Source organism: Panthera tigris, chromosome C2 (assembly GCF_018350195.1).
Source record: "Panthera tigris isolate Pti1 chromosome C2, P.tigris_Pti1_mat1.1, whole genome shotgun sequence".
Lineage (NCBI taxonomy): Eukaryota > Metazoa > Chordata > Mammalia > Carnivora > Felidae > Panthera > Panthera tigris.
The window spans coordinates 59,566,170-59,581,340 of record NC_056668.1 but is presented as its reverse complement, the minus strand read 5'-3'; the positions used below and the strand labels follow the sequence as shown (position 1 = coordinate 59,581,340).

Here is a 15,171-nt window from a genome sequence, read left to right as displayed (position 1 = left end):
CCTTCATACTGTCTTGTTGACTCAATTTATGCACAATTAAATTTTTTTAATCCTTTATTTATTTTGAGAGAGAGACAGAGTGTGAGCAGGGGAAGGGCAGAGAGAGAGGGAAACACAGAATCCGAAGCAGGCTCTAGGCTCTGAGCTGTCAACACAGAGCGTGACGCAGGGCAAGATCATGACCTGTGCCAATGTTGGACGCTTAACCGACTGAGCCACCCAGGTGCCCCAATACATGCACAATTAAAAATTATTACTAATATTTTAGATCAGTGCAGATTTAAAGCAACAAAATATCAAATTATTACAGGGCTACACTCCAAGAATAAATAAAAAGTAGATAAAGACTGAGATGGTGAATTGATTAACGGTCATAAGGATGACCTATAACCAGGGTGCCTGGGCGGCTCAGTTGGTTGAACATTCATTCGACTCTTGATTTCGGCTCAGGTCATGATCCCAGGGTTGTGGGACTGAGCCCTGCCTCGGGCTCCATGCTGAGTGTGGAGCTTGCTTGGGATTCTTTCTCTCTCTCTCTGTCTCTGCCCCTTCCCCATGCACATGTTCCCTCTCTCTCTCTCTCTCTCTCAAATTAAAAAAGAAAAAAAAAGAATGACCTACAACCATCAAACAAAGGCCACTTTGGGTTCATTATTTTCTAAAAAATATGGGAAGCAATTTGGCAACTGCAACAAGGTCCTTAAAAATGTTCAAACCCTTTGATTATAAACTGAACTTCTGGGAATACATTTGACACATGGATAAGTATTTATTTCCATATGTATTTAATGCTGCGAAAGTGAAAAACTGGAACTATCTTTAAAATCTAACAACAAAAATGAAGCATTAGTTTATCTGAAATCCTACAGTCTTCCCCCAACCCCTAATGTATTTAATCATAATAATTAAATTTCTTGTGTTAAACAGTCTGCATGTCCAAGTTCACAGTATCAAGGACTGTCCTTAGCAAATTCTCTTCCAAGAGGATCCTTAACCTTCATGGTCTCTGAGCATTTTGGACAGGTTGTCTCACACAAACTGCAGATGAAGTGACTTTACCAATTAAAAAAAATGTCAGCAGTCATGCAAGAGAACTGTCCCCTTCAAAAGTAGTCAACCTAGGAAGTTCGCAACCACTTTAAAAAAAAACTACTGCTCAAAATACTTAGAAAATTCTCTTGACAACTGCCTACAATTACCATATCACTCTTCTAAATGTTAATTAATGAGACATTTTCTGGATTGCTTTGCCAAGAAAACATATCACCAACAGCCAAACTGGCCAACTAAAAACAATACATGTATTTAAGAACGATGTACATACAAGAGTCAGCACCAACAATGTTGCAGTGAAAATGCTATTACATTTGTGTCATAAAATGATGTTTATGTATTCAGATGGATCCATCTTGTCATTTATTTCATGGATTTGAATAGAAGGGATAGAAGGTTCACAAACTGTGCAAAGGCACATTAACCCAGTGTTTATAAAAAGCATCACCATAAACAGGTTCACCTTCAACTCAGGAATTCACAAAATCTCTATAATGAAAATATGACCCAGAGGATAAAGTGTGCACAGAAGGGAGAAGAATGCTGCCTAGTATAGGTGGAAAACATTTTCAACATGGATTTAAAGATATGACTTTAGTCAAAAGTTCACAGACATTTCCAATTCAGAGGGTAAGAAATCTGCATTTCTAGTGGCTTGCCTAGTATTCCATGATTAATAACAACCAGAGTTATTTAACTAAATTGTCTGTGGGAAGAGAAGGATTTAATTACAGATAGAGATTTTCAAAAGCACAGTTTGCTAAGGAATTAACTTCCTGGTATGTGCTCACAGCCTTCAATATCGCTCCTTTGTCATACTTGCTACCAGTATAATTAAAAATCTGTGAACAGAGCTGTTCAATATCTGTCTCCACTGCCAGTCTGTAAATAACAGGGAAACAGGGACCACACCTGCTTTGTTCGTTGAGTACCCCTAACTGCAAAGTAAAGCATCCTGACACATAGTAGGTAATTACTAAACATTGCTCAGTGACAATACTGGCAAAAGGTGTATGGGAAATAGGCAAGCTCATTCACTGAGTGAAAACTGATATAACTCCTTTGAAGTGCACTAAATACACATTCTGGCATAATGCCCAATGGCCAAGATCTAAAAAAACAGTATTTAGCTGAGGCCAAAGCTGAAACAAGATATCATCATCAAAGAATGACCTTCTAATATAAAAACTTATGCTATAAGTTAAAAATGTTATACTGTTAGCAGTTATTTTACTTAATATTATGAATGCTAGAACACAAAATCATTCTACAAAGAACAGATAAAATCTCCACTGTTCTGTCTGGTATTATTAAAATTCTATAAACATTTATCAGCTCAAAAAGGCTATATAACACAGACGTAAATGGACAACTGACTTTTGACAAAAATACAAAGGCAAATCAGTGGAGAAAGTATAGTTTTTTAATAAGTGGTAGTAGATTAAGTCTCTATGCAAATGCAAAAAACAGGTACTTCAAGGGACACCTGGGTGGCCCAGTCAGTTAAGCGTCCGACTCGATTTCTGCTCAGGTCACGATCTCACTGTTTGTGGGTTCGAGCCCCACATCAGGCTCTTTGCTGACTGTGGGGTCTGCTTAGGATTCTCTGTCACCTTCTCTTTCTGCCCCTCCCCACTCACTATCTCAAAAATAAAATAAACATTAAAAAAATGTACTTCAAGCCATACCTTGTACCTTATTAAAAAAATAAGCTAAAAACGGATGGTAGACCTAAATGTAAAACCTTGCTTTGTGTTCTTGGACTAGGTAGATTCATTACACACAATACTGAAAACACAATCCATTAGAGAAAAAATTGATAAACTGTAATTCATGGACATTAAAAACTTTTTTGTTCTTCATAACATTGTTAGAACGAAAAGCCAAGTTCCATATTGCGCGAAAATATTTGCAAAGCATAAATGTAATAAAGGACCTATCTAGAATATATCTTAAAACTCCCCAAAACTGGACTTAAAGAGCACAATTAAAAGATGGGCAAAGGGTTTGAACATATACTTCATCAAAAAAAATATATGGATGGTAAATAACTACATGAAAGATGCCTAACATCATTAGAAAGACAAATTAAAACAACAACAAAATGGCACTCTATACATAATAGAATGGCTGAAATTAAAAAGACTTACCATAGGAAATGTTGGTAAAGACACAGAACTAGAACTATCATATACTGCTGTAATGTAAAATGATACAACTACTTTGGGAAAAAATTTAGCAGTTTCTTAAAAAGTTAAACATATGCACACACATGATCCAGTCATTCTACTTGGTATTTACCCATAAGAAATGAAAGCTTATGGGGGCAACTGGCTGGCTCAGTTGGTAGAACATGTGATTCTGATCTTGGGGTTGTTAAGTCTGAGCCCCATCTTGGGTGTAGAAATTACTTAAAAAAAAAATACAATCTTAAAAAAAAAAAATACTTAAAGGGGCACCTGGATGTCTCAGTTGGTTAAGTGTCCAACCCTCGATTTCGGCTCAGGTCATGATCTCACAGTTTGTGGGTTTGAGCTCTGTGTAGGACTCTGCTGACAGTGTGGAGCCTGCTTGGGATTCTGTCTCTCCCTCTCTCTGCGCTTCCCCCACTCACTCGCACGTTCTCTCTCTCTCTTTCTCTCTCTCAAAATTTTAAGTGTCTTTGGATCACATTAAAGAATTTGGGTCAGTCAGCCTGCTTTTTGAATTAATAATAATTTTTTCCCTTTCTTGAAACAAATGAAATAGAGAACATTGAGCAGACGTATATTGTGTTTAAAACAATTCATGGGGGTGCCTGGCTGGCTCAGTTGGTTAAGCATCCAACTTTGGCTCAGGTCGTGATCTCATCGTTCATGGGTTTGAGCCCCACACTGGGCTCTGTGCTGACAGCTCAGAGGCTGGAGCCTGCTTTGGATTCTCTCTCTGCCTTTCCCCCACTCATGCTCTGTCTCTCTTGCTCTAAAATAAATAAACATTAAAAAAATTTAAAAAAAATCTGCGGATGATGTAACTGCTCACTAAAGCCCCCCACTGCCTAATTCTGCAAAACCTAAGACTAGGACTTGCAGATTACTGAAAACCCATTTTTCACAAGAAAATATGTAATTACTTGTACATTTAACTATCACACTCTCAATGGTCTTAATAATTGGCAATCTGATTCCCTATTTAACTATTTGAAAGCACTTCCATAATTATTAACAATCATAGCATTTTACTTTTAATAATGTACATTGATGATTGCAGCATTTTGCTCTTTCAATGATATGCATTCAAACTACGATTTATAGCATTTCAATGTATAAATCACATAAACAGCATTTCAATTTATATCCAGAATACTTACCATTATTTGGAAGTAACAGGAAGTCCAAAGGTCATACCTTGTTCCCATACTGACATTGTTACATTGATTACACATGATAGGTTACCTATGCTATCACAAGATGGTAGATCACTCATAATTCAGGGATGCTAAATGTAAAGGCCTTTAGCTATTCAGCTTCCCAAAGACTCAAGCTAAATGATTTGGCAGGTTTCAGCACAATACCGAAGACAAATGTGAACTTCTGTGCATTGCTAAATTGGAGAGTAATTTGGCCATACACACCGAAACTTGAAATGTACATATCCTTTGACCCAGCTCTTCCATTTCTAGAAATTATGTGTACAAAGTATTCTATTAACAAAATATTTATTATAGCACTGTTTCTTACAACAAAAGATTGGAAATGTCCACTAAAATAGAGACTACATAACTTGTGGTAGGATAAGAGGCTATAATACTCAGTAGCATCAAGATAGAATCTCTGGAAAGAGACTCCCTGGGTTAAAATCCTGAGTCCTATTACTTACGAGCTAGGAGAAAAGGAGAAAATACACATATATCTAAATACATAATTTTTACTCATTTGTACATGTACTATCCATTCAACTTGATTAAAAATATTGTTGGATGATTCAGTGAGTGCCAAAACAATTAAGCCAAGTAATAAAACTACACTGTATATACTTAACTGAGCAAAGAGTACAGTAACTAATAATGACAAATATTTATATAAATCTTACTATGTGCCAATAGGCCTAATCACTTTTCTTATATTACTTTGATCCTCACAACACTTAATGAAGTAAATACTCTTATTATCTTTATTTTAAAGCTGAGAAAAATGCAGAAAGATAAAAGTAACTTCCCCAAAGTCACACTGTTTGGAAGCAGCAGAGCCAGGATGTGACCCAGTCTGTCTTCAGTACTTAGGTCCTTAACCTCCTTGCTGTATTGCCTCTCAATACTACTTGAAAATTACTTTTTATTTACATATATCCCAATTCTTTTCAAAAAGAATTTGTACAGTTTGCAATAAAGAACATATATACAATCAAGTTAATAATATTGGTAACAAAAAGAGGAAAACAAAGAGTATCAGCCTAAGAAACAAATACAGATGCTTTATACATGCAAGGAATCCAACTCTAAAGCAGCTGCCATGTTCTATCACAGCCTGAATAATTTAAGTTCAGCCTCTTAAAAGAACTGAAATAAAGTATTAAATAATTGTAAATACTTTTAATTTTGCCTCTTTAAAGACATTCTTATTTGAGGGGCGCCTGGCTGGCTCAGTGGGTAGAGCATGTGACTCTTGATCTCAGGGTCATGAGTTCAAGCCCCACAATGGCAGTGAAGCTTACTTTAAAAAAAAAAAAGAAAAAGAAAAGAAAAAAGACATTCTTATTTGAAGGTTTCCTAAGGAGAATTACTCATGTACCTAGGGTTTTGTTTTGTTTTGTTTTGTTTTTATTAACTAAAACAAAATGTTTATTTGCAACCCGATCTGTTAATGCCTATGATTTTCCTACACATTTTTAATGACAATTTCTTACTGGATACCCAATGGTTATCACATATACAAAATTAAGGAGAATTTATGGTGTTATCAGAATAACACACTTTCATCTCAGACATCACACTAATTAAGGCAAAAAATATTTCAGACATTTGCCATTTCTGGTCAAGTGGTATTTCCCCCCTTATTGATTCCTTCTTTGACCTATCAGAACTTTTATTTTTTAAAATGTTAATAGTTTTGGGGCGCTTGGGTGGCTCAGTAAGTTAACTGTCCGACTTCAGCTCAGGTCGTGATCTCGTGGTTCACGAGTTTGAGCCCCACATTGGGCTCGGTGCTGACAGCTCAGAGCCTGAAGCCTGCTTCAGATTCTGTGTCTCCCTCTCTCTCTCTGCTCCTCCCCAGCTTTTGCTCTGTCTCTGTCTCTGTCTCAAAAATAAATAAAAACATTAAAAAAATAAAACGTTAATAGTTTTTTTTTCTAATAACAAACACTACATATTTGTTGTAAAAATAAAAACACATAATATAGGAAACTGTAAGGAAAAAAGTAAAAATCACCTGAAATGCCCATCCAACCACTCTGAGATGGCTGCTAAACATTCTGGTGACTATCCGTTCCTGTAATTCATCTTGTAGACACACAAACAGGTAGTTTTACATACATATGTTATTGTGGATACCCTTTTTTCTTTCCTTCTTTTTTCTTTTGCTTATTTCCTCCCTCCAATGTTAACAACTGTACAAGCATATACAAAACTCAAAGTGTTTTTCAACTGTTCTATAAAAATGGGATCTCATTATATACATTTCTCTAACTTTGCCTTTGTTACTTAAGATACATGATGGAGATCCTTTCAACTCATCAGTATAGATTTAACTCCCATTTTTTAATAACTGCAAAAATATTCCATGATATGCCTGTGCCATGATTTATACAACAATACCCTATTGACAGGCATTCCCTTTGTTCCCAGGCTTTTGCTACTACAAAACATTGCTGCAATCAACATTCACCTAAATGCATGCTTGGTTACTGGTATTTCTTTTTATTCTTTTTTTTATTTTTGAGAGAGAGGGAGGACCGAGGATTGGAAGTGGACTCTGCACTGACAGCAGTGGGCCTGATGAGGGGCTCCAATTCATAAACCATTAGATAATGACCTGAGCTGAAGTTGGATGTTCAACCAAGTGAGCCACCCAGGCACCCCTGGTGTTTTTCTTTTGTTTTGTTTTTTTTTTTAGTTTTTTTTTAATGTTTATTTATTTTTGAGAGAGAGAGAGAGAGAGAGAGCGAGAGCGAGCACGAGCAGGGTGAGGGGCAGTGAGAGGGAGACACAGAATCTGAAGTAGGCTCCAGGCTCTGAGCTGTCAGCACAGAGCCCGACACGGGGGGCTCGAACCCACGAGCCATGAGATCATTACCTCAGCTGAAGTCGGATGCTCAACCAACTGAGCCACCCAGGCACACCTGGCGTTTTTATTTCTAAGGAAAAGATTCCATGGAGTGGGAATGTTGAATGGAAGAACATATATTTTCAATATTAACAGGTATTGCCCTAATTATTTACTAAAAAAAAACTTGTAACAATTCACATCTCCACTAGCATCTTATGAGAAAATCCTTTACCGCAGAACCCTACGAGCAGTAGGTTTACCACATAATTTTTGCTAGTCATAAAATAATATTTCATTGTTAGCATATCAATTACTAGTGAAGTTATACAATTTCTTTTAAGTATGCTGAATGTTTGGATTTCTCTTCTATGAAGTTCTGGTCATATGCTTACCCATGTTTCTATTGTGTGGACTTTTACTTAACATGCAATAGGTCTTATAAGTGTTAACTCTTTATCTGTTACACTCTGTATTTGTTATTTCAAACATTTTTTTTTCAATTCGCCTTTTGTCCTTTATCTTTGCCACTTAAAACTACCAACCACATCTAGACTATATGTATAAAGAAAATTCAATAGATTAATATTTTAAATATTTTATTGTTTACATTTAAGCTTTTAATCCCTCCAAAATTGTTTTGTGTGGGTATGCTGCAAAGCAGCAGCTCAATTTTATTTTCTTCTAGACAGACAAGTTATATCAGTTATATTTTTATATACGCACCATTTTCTCCCAGTGGGTTGAAATATCACTTTGTCAGATATTAAATTGCTTTATATGCTAGGATTTACTTCTGCTTTTAAAATTTTGCTGTGCTTATATAAGCCTAAAAATATGTCTGGACCCATAAAATTAAATAACTTATTCAGTTATCTGGATAAGTTGAAACATTTTCATTTAAGATATTCAGAGAATTAAGAAGAAATCATTATTTAAATGTCTTAATTCTTTATATCAAATTAAAAAGAAAATGCTAGTGCCCAAAGCAATAACTATTCATTGTAGAAACTCAAGTATACAAAAGGTAAAGTAATAAATTCTAAGTCTTTCTTTAATCTCCTAATCCAGAGATAATCACTTATTTTGATGCATTTTCTTCCAACTTTTCCAATAAGTATATACAATTACTACTACATAGTTCTTTTTTTAATCATGCTGTTTCTTGAATTTTATGAATATTTTCCAATTAGTCTTCTCTATTTTACTTAAAAAAAATTTTTTTTTAATGTTTATTTATTTTTGAGACAGAGACAGAGCATCAACAGGGGAGGGGCAGAGAGAGAGGGAGACACAGAATCCGAAACAGGCTCCAGGCTCTGAGCTGTCAGCACAGAGCCCGACGCGGGGCTCGAACTCACGGACCGTGAGATCATGACCTGAGCCGAAGTCGGATGCTCAACCGACCAAGCCACCCAGGCGCCCCTCTATTTTACTTTAAAAAAACACTCCATTGGGGTGCCTGGGTGGCTTAGTCAGGTTGAGTGCCTGACTCTTGATTTTGGCTCAGGTCATGATCCCAGGGTTGTGGGTGCTCAAGCCCCACACAGGCTCTGTGCTGAGTGTGGAGACTGCTTGGGATTCTCTCTCTCACTCTCTCCCCTTCCCCTGCTCTCTCTTTCAAATAAAAAAGATAAAATAAAAAAATAATAAAATAACACTCCTATTTAAAAAATTTAACAAGAAATAACTAAAACAAAACATAAAGTCTGGTTGCTTTTCAGCATTCAGACATATCTGGAGCTCTTCTGCATCATACCATTTATTTTCAATAAAATATGCTTACTTAATTTTCAGAAAAGAAAGAAAACATGACATGTTGTAGGTATAATTTTTAAAAAGGTTTATCACCGGAACAATAGCTTTTTTAAGTTTATTTGTTTATTTATTTATTTTGAGAGAGACAGTGCAAGTGAAGGAGGGGCAGGGGGGTGGTGGGGTGGGGGTGGGGGACAGAGAATCCCAAGCAGGTTCCGCACTGTCAGCATGGAGCCTGACATGGGGCTTGAACTCACAAACTGTGAGATCATGACCTGAGCCGAAACCAGGAGCCAAGATACTTAAGTGAGCCACCCAAATGCCCCAAAAGAACAATAGTTTTTATAGGTAACATTAAGATTCAAAACTGAAAATTTTACTGTTAGAAGCTAGTTATATTGATACCAATAAAAACCAACAACAAAAATCGCAGGTTAAATCTGAAAATACCTATGAATACCAATTTTTAAAAATAGTCTAATGACAGTTGTGAAACTTATTAACTACAGATAACTACAAATATAAAAAGGAGTTTCAAATAAATTAATCATTAATTTCACTCACAGTAGTTAATTTTAAAAATAGCTTTGTGAGTTTCAAGTAAAAAGAAGAATCTATACTGTGAAAATATACATTCATTCCAGCTACCTTTATAAATACAAACTCACAAAAAATATATATGTATTTATTTACACTATATATAATATGTATGCACTACATACATAAAAGAATACACTTATACAAACCAGAGTCAGTTCCATTTCACAAGAGGAAAAAACAGAACTGTAAAACTTTAAAAGTTTCTACAAAAAGAAATTAAATGGAAAACACTGACAATTTATTTCACCAAATACAGAAGTTGACATTAAAGAAAATTCAATAGTCTCTTAATAAAATCTTTCCTTAGAACAAATGAGTAATAATTTTTCAGGATTAAGGTGAAACATAAACTCATGATAACTATACTTCAATTATTATTTAATTTACTGATATTTTTTTCCAATACAAAGCCACTAATCTTTGTGAATCATCAATGTAGAAGGGAGACTATTTCACTTCAGTTCATGTCTCCATTATATTCTCTATATACCTGTCTACTTCATCTGAGGATAAAAATAAGATATAAAAACATGTAAAAGGCAAAATTTTTAAACATAAACATAATCTCAAAGTCCCTGCTCTATAGCTCTGTACAAAAAAAATTTTTTTTTTAATTTGAGAGAAAGAGAGAGAGAGCAAGAATGCAAGCTGGGGAGGGGGGCAGAGGAAGAGAAAGCGGGAATCTTAAGCAGGATCCATGCTCAGCGCACAGCCCGATAAGGGGTTGGATCCCACAACTCCAGGATCATGACCTAAGCAGAAATCGAGTCGGACGCTCAACCGACCGAGCCATGCAGGCACCCCATTAGCTCCATACAATTTTAACATATTTCTATAACACACTGTAGGACTAAAAATTTAGAAACAGAAGAACTACTTCCTTAAATTGATTCCAATATTAATAAACATAAGCTTTGGAAAATCTCTAAAGTATTAAGTCACTGCAGTTGCCAAAATAATGGGACTTATGTTGATATTTCTCAGCTTCTATTGATAAATCTGTTTTAGAATCTTTGCTGTAAGTACATTTTTCTTGGTCCTCTATTTTTTGGTAATAGCATCATTTCAAATTCTACTTGTTTCTCCACCCCCAAACCTGTTCCTGAATTTATAGGATGTCTTAAGTCTCCTTTAAAAATTCAATACATAAAACCAAGCCAGACATGAGTAAAGTTAACAAAAATTTACAAAGTATGTACTAGGCTTCCTGCATTCATGATCTAATTTAATGGCACTTATGAGATAAATATAAGAAAATTTAAATTTAAGGGTTCCTGGGTGGCTCAGTTGGTTAAGCGTCCGACTCTTGATTTCAGTTCAGATCACGATCTCACAGTTTGTGGGTTCGAGCTCCTCATCGGGCTCTGTGCTGGCAGTGTGGAGCTTGCTTGGGATTCTGTCTCCCTCTACCTCCCTCTCTCAGAGTAAATAAATAAACTTAAAAAGAATATACATCTATAGAACACTTTAGCTTAAATTAAGTAAATTGTCCAAGGTCACACAGCCTAAAGTAGTGGTAGGGCCAGAACATGCACCCAGGTCTATATGATTGGGAAACCTATTCTCATAAAGCCTACATTATATTGCTTTACATTTAAATACCACTTAGTTTTTAAAATACTTTCACATAGATTATCTAGGATTTATGTCACTTGAACTCACAATACCTGTGAGAGGAGAATTCCTAAGTATCAAATTCTAAGCCCCTACTCCCAACTGTATTTAAAAAAACATGTAAATAAAGCGGTAGGGCTGAATGATGATCTTCTGATTTTAACTCTAGTGCTATAACACTTGTAGCCTAACAGAAAACCATATTTTTAAGTACAACTCACTGTTCTTCCCTTCCCTTTCATACTTGGATGATAACCATACTTATTAGTAACCATATGCTGTGAAAATAAGTTGGTCAGTGCATTAATAAAACCTATCTGGTTTATCTCCATTCCTCTGACCATGATTTAGATGGTTATTATTACCAATTTATATTTGAAAACTAATACCTAGTGCACAACCTTAGAAGGAGCTATGATTTACAACAGGTTTAAAAATAGTTTAATCTTCCCGTTCAATTGTCACTCATTCAATAAACAATTTACTAAGGACCCATCGGGTACTTCAGCATCCTGGTTCTGAAGACACAACTGTAGAGACACTATCCTTGAACTCCTAGGAGCTTTATGGTTTACTAAAGGAAAGCCCAGACAACAGTAATTAAATACAATGTGCTAAAAGTGAAAACAGAATAGAAAATATTGTGTAATAGTCTATAGGACCAAATGTCTAGTTCTGCCAATAGGGGGAGAAAACACATTCTTGGTGGTGGTGATAATCTATAAAGGCAGTGAAATATAAGAAAGACTTCAGAGTAAGCACACAAGCAGTGTCAGGGACCTTAACACAGAAACTCTTGTGGGTCATTTACTGTTGGACTACAGCATAATTCCCTAATGAATGTTAAGGCTTCTCCATGTAATACTCATAAACTGATAAAGCTAGTTTCAGATATGTCTTCCTAGCTTCAAATCACTTGTTTGTTTCTGTGTGAATTATGCATAATGTTAAAGCTCTTTTTCACATTCAACTTGAGGAGCAATTTAGTCACCAATTCCTGCTTCCAATTTCATTAGTGGTCTAAGCTACTGCTTTCATAGTTCCCTAAAATTGGGGAAATTGTGCGGTAAAATTGCAGACTCATTCACAACCTCTTTCATATTGACATTTTCTCCTCTAGTACTCAATGCTCTTTAGCTGGTTTTCTCTTTCCTACTTTGGTCTCACCCAGACAGGACTGGTTTGGACTTCTAGGGCTCTTAAAAAATGTGTCCTATTTGGTGGAATGTCACCTGGCCAATGAAGCAACACTGCTTATGTTTTTCTCTCCTCTAGAGATCAGGGAACTTCACTCTGGAGCAAATTAATGGATGGAACTATATTTATATTCGTAGCAGGCATGGCTACATAAACACACCAATAGATTAGGAAAATAGCACCAAATGCTGAAACTGTAAATCAGAATAGTGGTCTTCTTTATTACTTAGGGAAAGCAAAAAACATTTTTAAAGTTAAGTTTTCTAGCAAGAAGCATCCATAGATCAGTTTTTCGATTTTGAAATTACTATAAAAATATTTTGATAAATTAATATTATGCTAGAATTTTTAACCTTTTGTTCACTTTAACAAAATCAGTTTATTGTAGAGAATTTGGATGATATAAAAAACCAAAACCATTCACATCCACTACTCAAAAACAGATTCCATCTTTCTCACTTTTCAGCTTTTTAATGGATTCTTCCATTACACTGACTAGAAAATTACAAGGTTTAATAGAGAATATGACTTTTCAGATTTTAAAAAAGTGTAACTTAAATTTTAAAAATCAAATCTGTCATTTTTTGTAAGGCCTTTCAATTTAAAAGAACCAGAAGATTTCCTGAGTTTGAGGTGTAAATAAAAGAGTTTAACCCCAAACTGAAAAAACACTCTTCCCTAAATCACACTGTTTGGGGTCAAAACACTGGTTACTACATTACATATGAAATGGGATTACATTGGGTTGGGCAAAACCTAAGCAAAATAGTTTCTGCATTTTCACAAAACACTATTCATCAAAATCTGAAGAAGTCCCTTGGAGTTATACAATAGGGAAAGCTAAGAGGGAATACAAGTGCTACTTAATATAAATTTATTACTGGTCAAGGAATTGATTGGGAGTGGTGATTAAGTAGGATTTTAGGGAGAAATGGCAAAAAAAAGAATGTCAAAGGTTGAAAATATGAAGTAAACAATATCTCGACTTAACCTCCCTACCTTTAAGTTTCAGGTCAAATACATTTGGTTTAATTATATTTCCAACCCATCAGTTTCTTAAGAATTACTTCCCGTTCGGGGAAACCTAGTCACTTTCCCATAAGCTAGTCTGGGTCTCCAGTAGAGCAATAAGCCGCAACACCATCATCTTTCAACAACTCGCCATTCAATTGAGACTGTCGCATTACCAACACCTCCTGTTTTGAAGATAGTATATCTTTATTGTTTCAACTGTTTTCTCCCTTCCTGCACCATAACATCAGAGAAGAGAAAGGTAAAAGGCCCTTCCAGGCCCAACCAAAGTACGTGAACATCTACAAAACGCCTCTCGCAGGGATGTCAGATAAAAAACTCAGAATGACTGAGAAAGCACATTCGGAAGAAAGCTTTACAGTGACTCCGCAGTGAGGGCCACATCAGTGACATTCTCTCCCAAGCCTGTCTCATCGGATACGCCTCTGCCTCCAGGGTTTTTCCTACCTCCCCGGCTCCCCAGCCGGCGGCTGAAGATACAGAGTAGGGCCTCTGCCAAAGAATGGGCTTTCGGAAACAGGACCTGAAGACTACTGCAGACCCTGAGAAATGGCTGAACCAAAACCACTACAGTAAGCCCCTGACTCCAAGTAGGGAACCATAATGGCCGCACTCATCCCCAACCCCAGGAAAGGTGGACATCTCACTCCTAGGATGCGGGGGCGACCACAGTAGGGGAAGCGAGGGTCAGGAGAACTGGAGAAAAGAGCTCCCAGTCAGTGCAGGATGACAGCGGGGAAGAAGCCCTGGACAACTGAGGCCTCCGTTCACACTTTCCCTTCTCTTCCTCTTCCCACCCCTTGTCCTATCCCCACCAGTCACCGATTACCGGTCGCCGCTCACCTGCCCGGGCGCGAGGTGCAGAAGCAGTACCGATCACGGAGCAGAGGCTCTGTCACTGCGGGAGGGGAAATCTTCAGCTGCAGAGAGGGGCGGGCCTAGACAGTCACGTGACCTCGAGCTCCGCCCCGCCGTCCCAGGCGGGCGTGATGCATTTTGGGGGCTTATATTTTTGCGGATCGTTGGAACATTAATGTTCTTGCGATTAGAGAAAAAAACACACAAAAAATCACAAAGACTACGTCGTAAACTGTAATGTAGCAGGCGGCGTGAAACAGGTTAAAGTGCATTGCTAAGGAAGTGACGTTTATGCTACGATCTAGGGACCGGAAATAGCGATAGCGTTGTCCCACAGTGGCTGGCCGGTGAAATCCCAGGTTTAATCCCAGGCGATCACATGATCTCAAAATTTGGATCGTGCTGGACGGAGGCCAAATTATCTGGCCGATTGTTAATTACGCTAGTCTTAAAAACATCTCATTAGTTTGAGTCTACCTCAGATTTCTTTACATTTAGAAGAACAATCTTTATAAAATCTTATTAGGAGACAGTGTTTGAAGGTCATTCTAGAGACTACCCACTGGAAGAACGGGGTCGAGAAAGGTAGATCTGGCTAAAGTGAGAGACGAGAGGGAGGGGTGGAAAAATCCGGATTTTACCGCCAGGGCCTACCGGGCAAGCCCCACAAGTAGTGTCGTAAGAGATGGGAGGAGAAAGATGACGCGAGAAGCCACAGCCCAGTAGGAAAATGGAGGTCGTGAAGTAGAGGGGGAAGGGTGCACGGAGAACAGCAGTGCGGCTGCGCGCGAGGCGGCCGGCGCGCCGGCGCGCAGAG

General features: G+C 37.1%; 1 protein-coding gene across 4 annotated transcripts in view; it reads right to left on the bottom strand.

Moving 5' to 3' along the window:
- Window positions 1–15,090, bottom strand: part of ATP6V1A (ATPase H+ transporting V1 subunit A) — a 59,649-nt gene extending 44,559 nt beyond the window's left edge. For 3 of the 4 annotated variants that reach the window (XM_007098630.3, XM_007098627.3, XM_042957101.1), the window contains exon 1: window positions 14,340–15,049. The gene's annotated coding sequence lies outside the window, so the exon portion shown is untranslated. Of the gene's footprint in view, window positions 1–14,339 lie in introns of all 4 variants that reach the window. The other variant, XM_007098628.3, reaches the window with a different exon arrangement.
- Window positions 15,091–15,171: the final 81 nt, after the last annotated feature.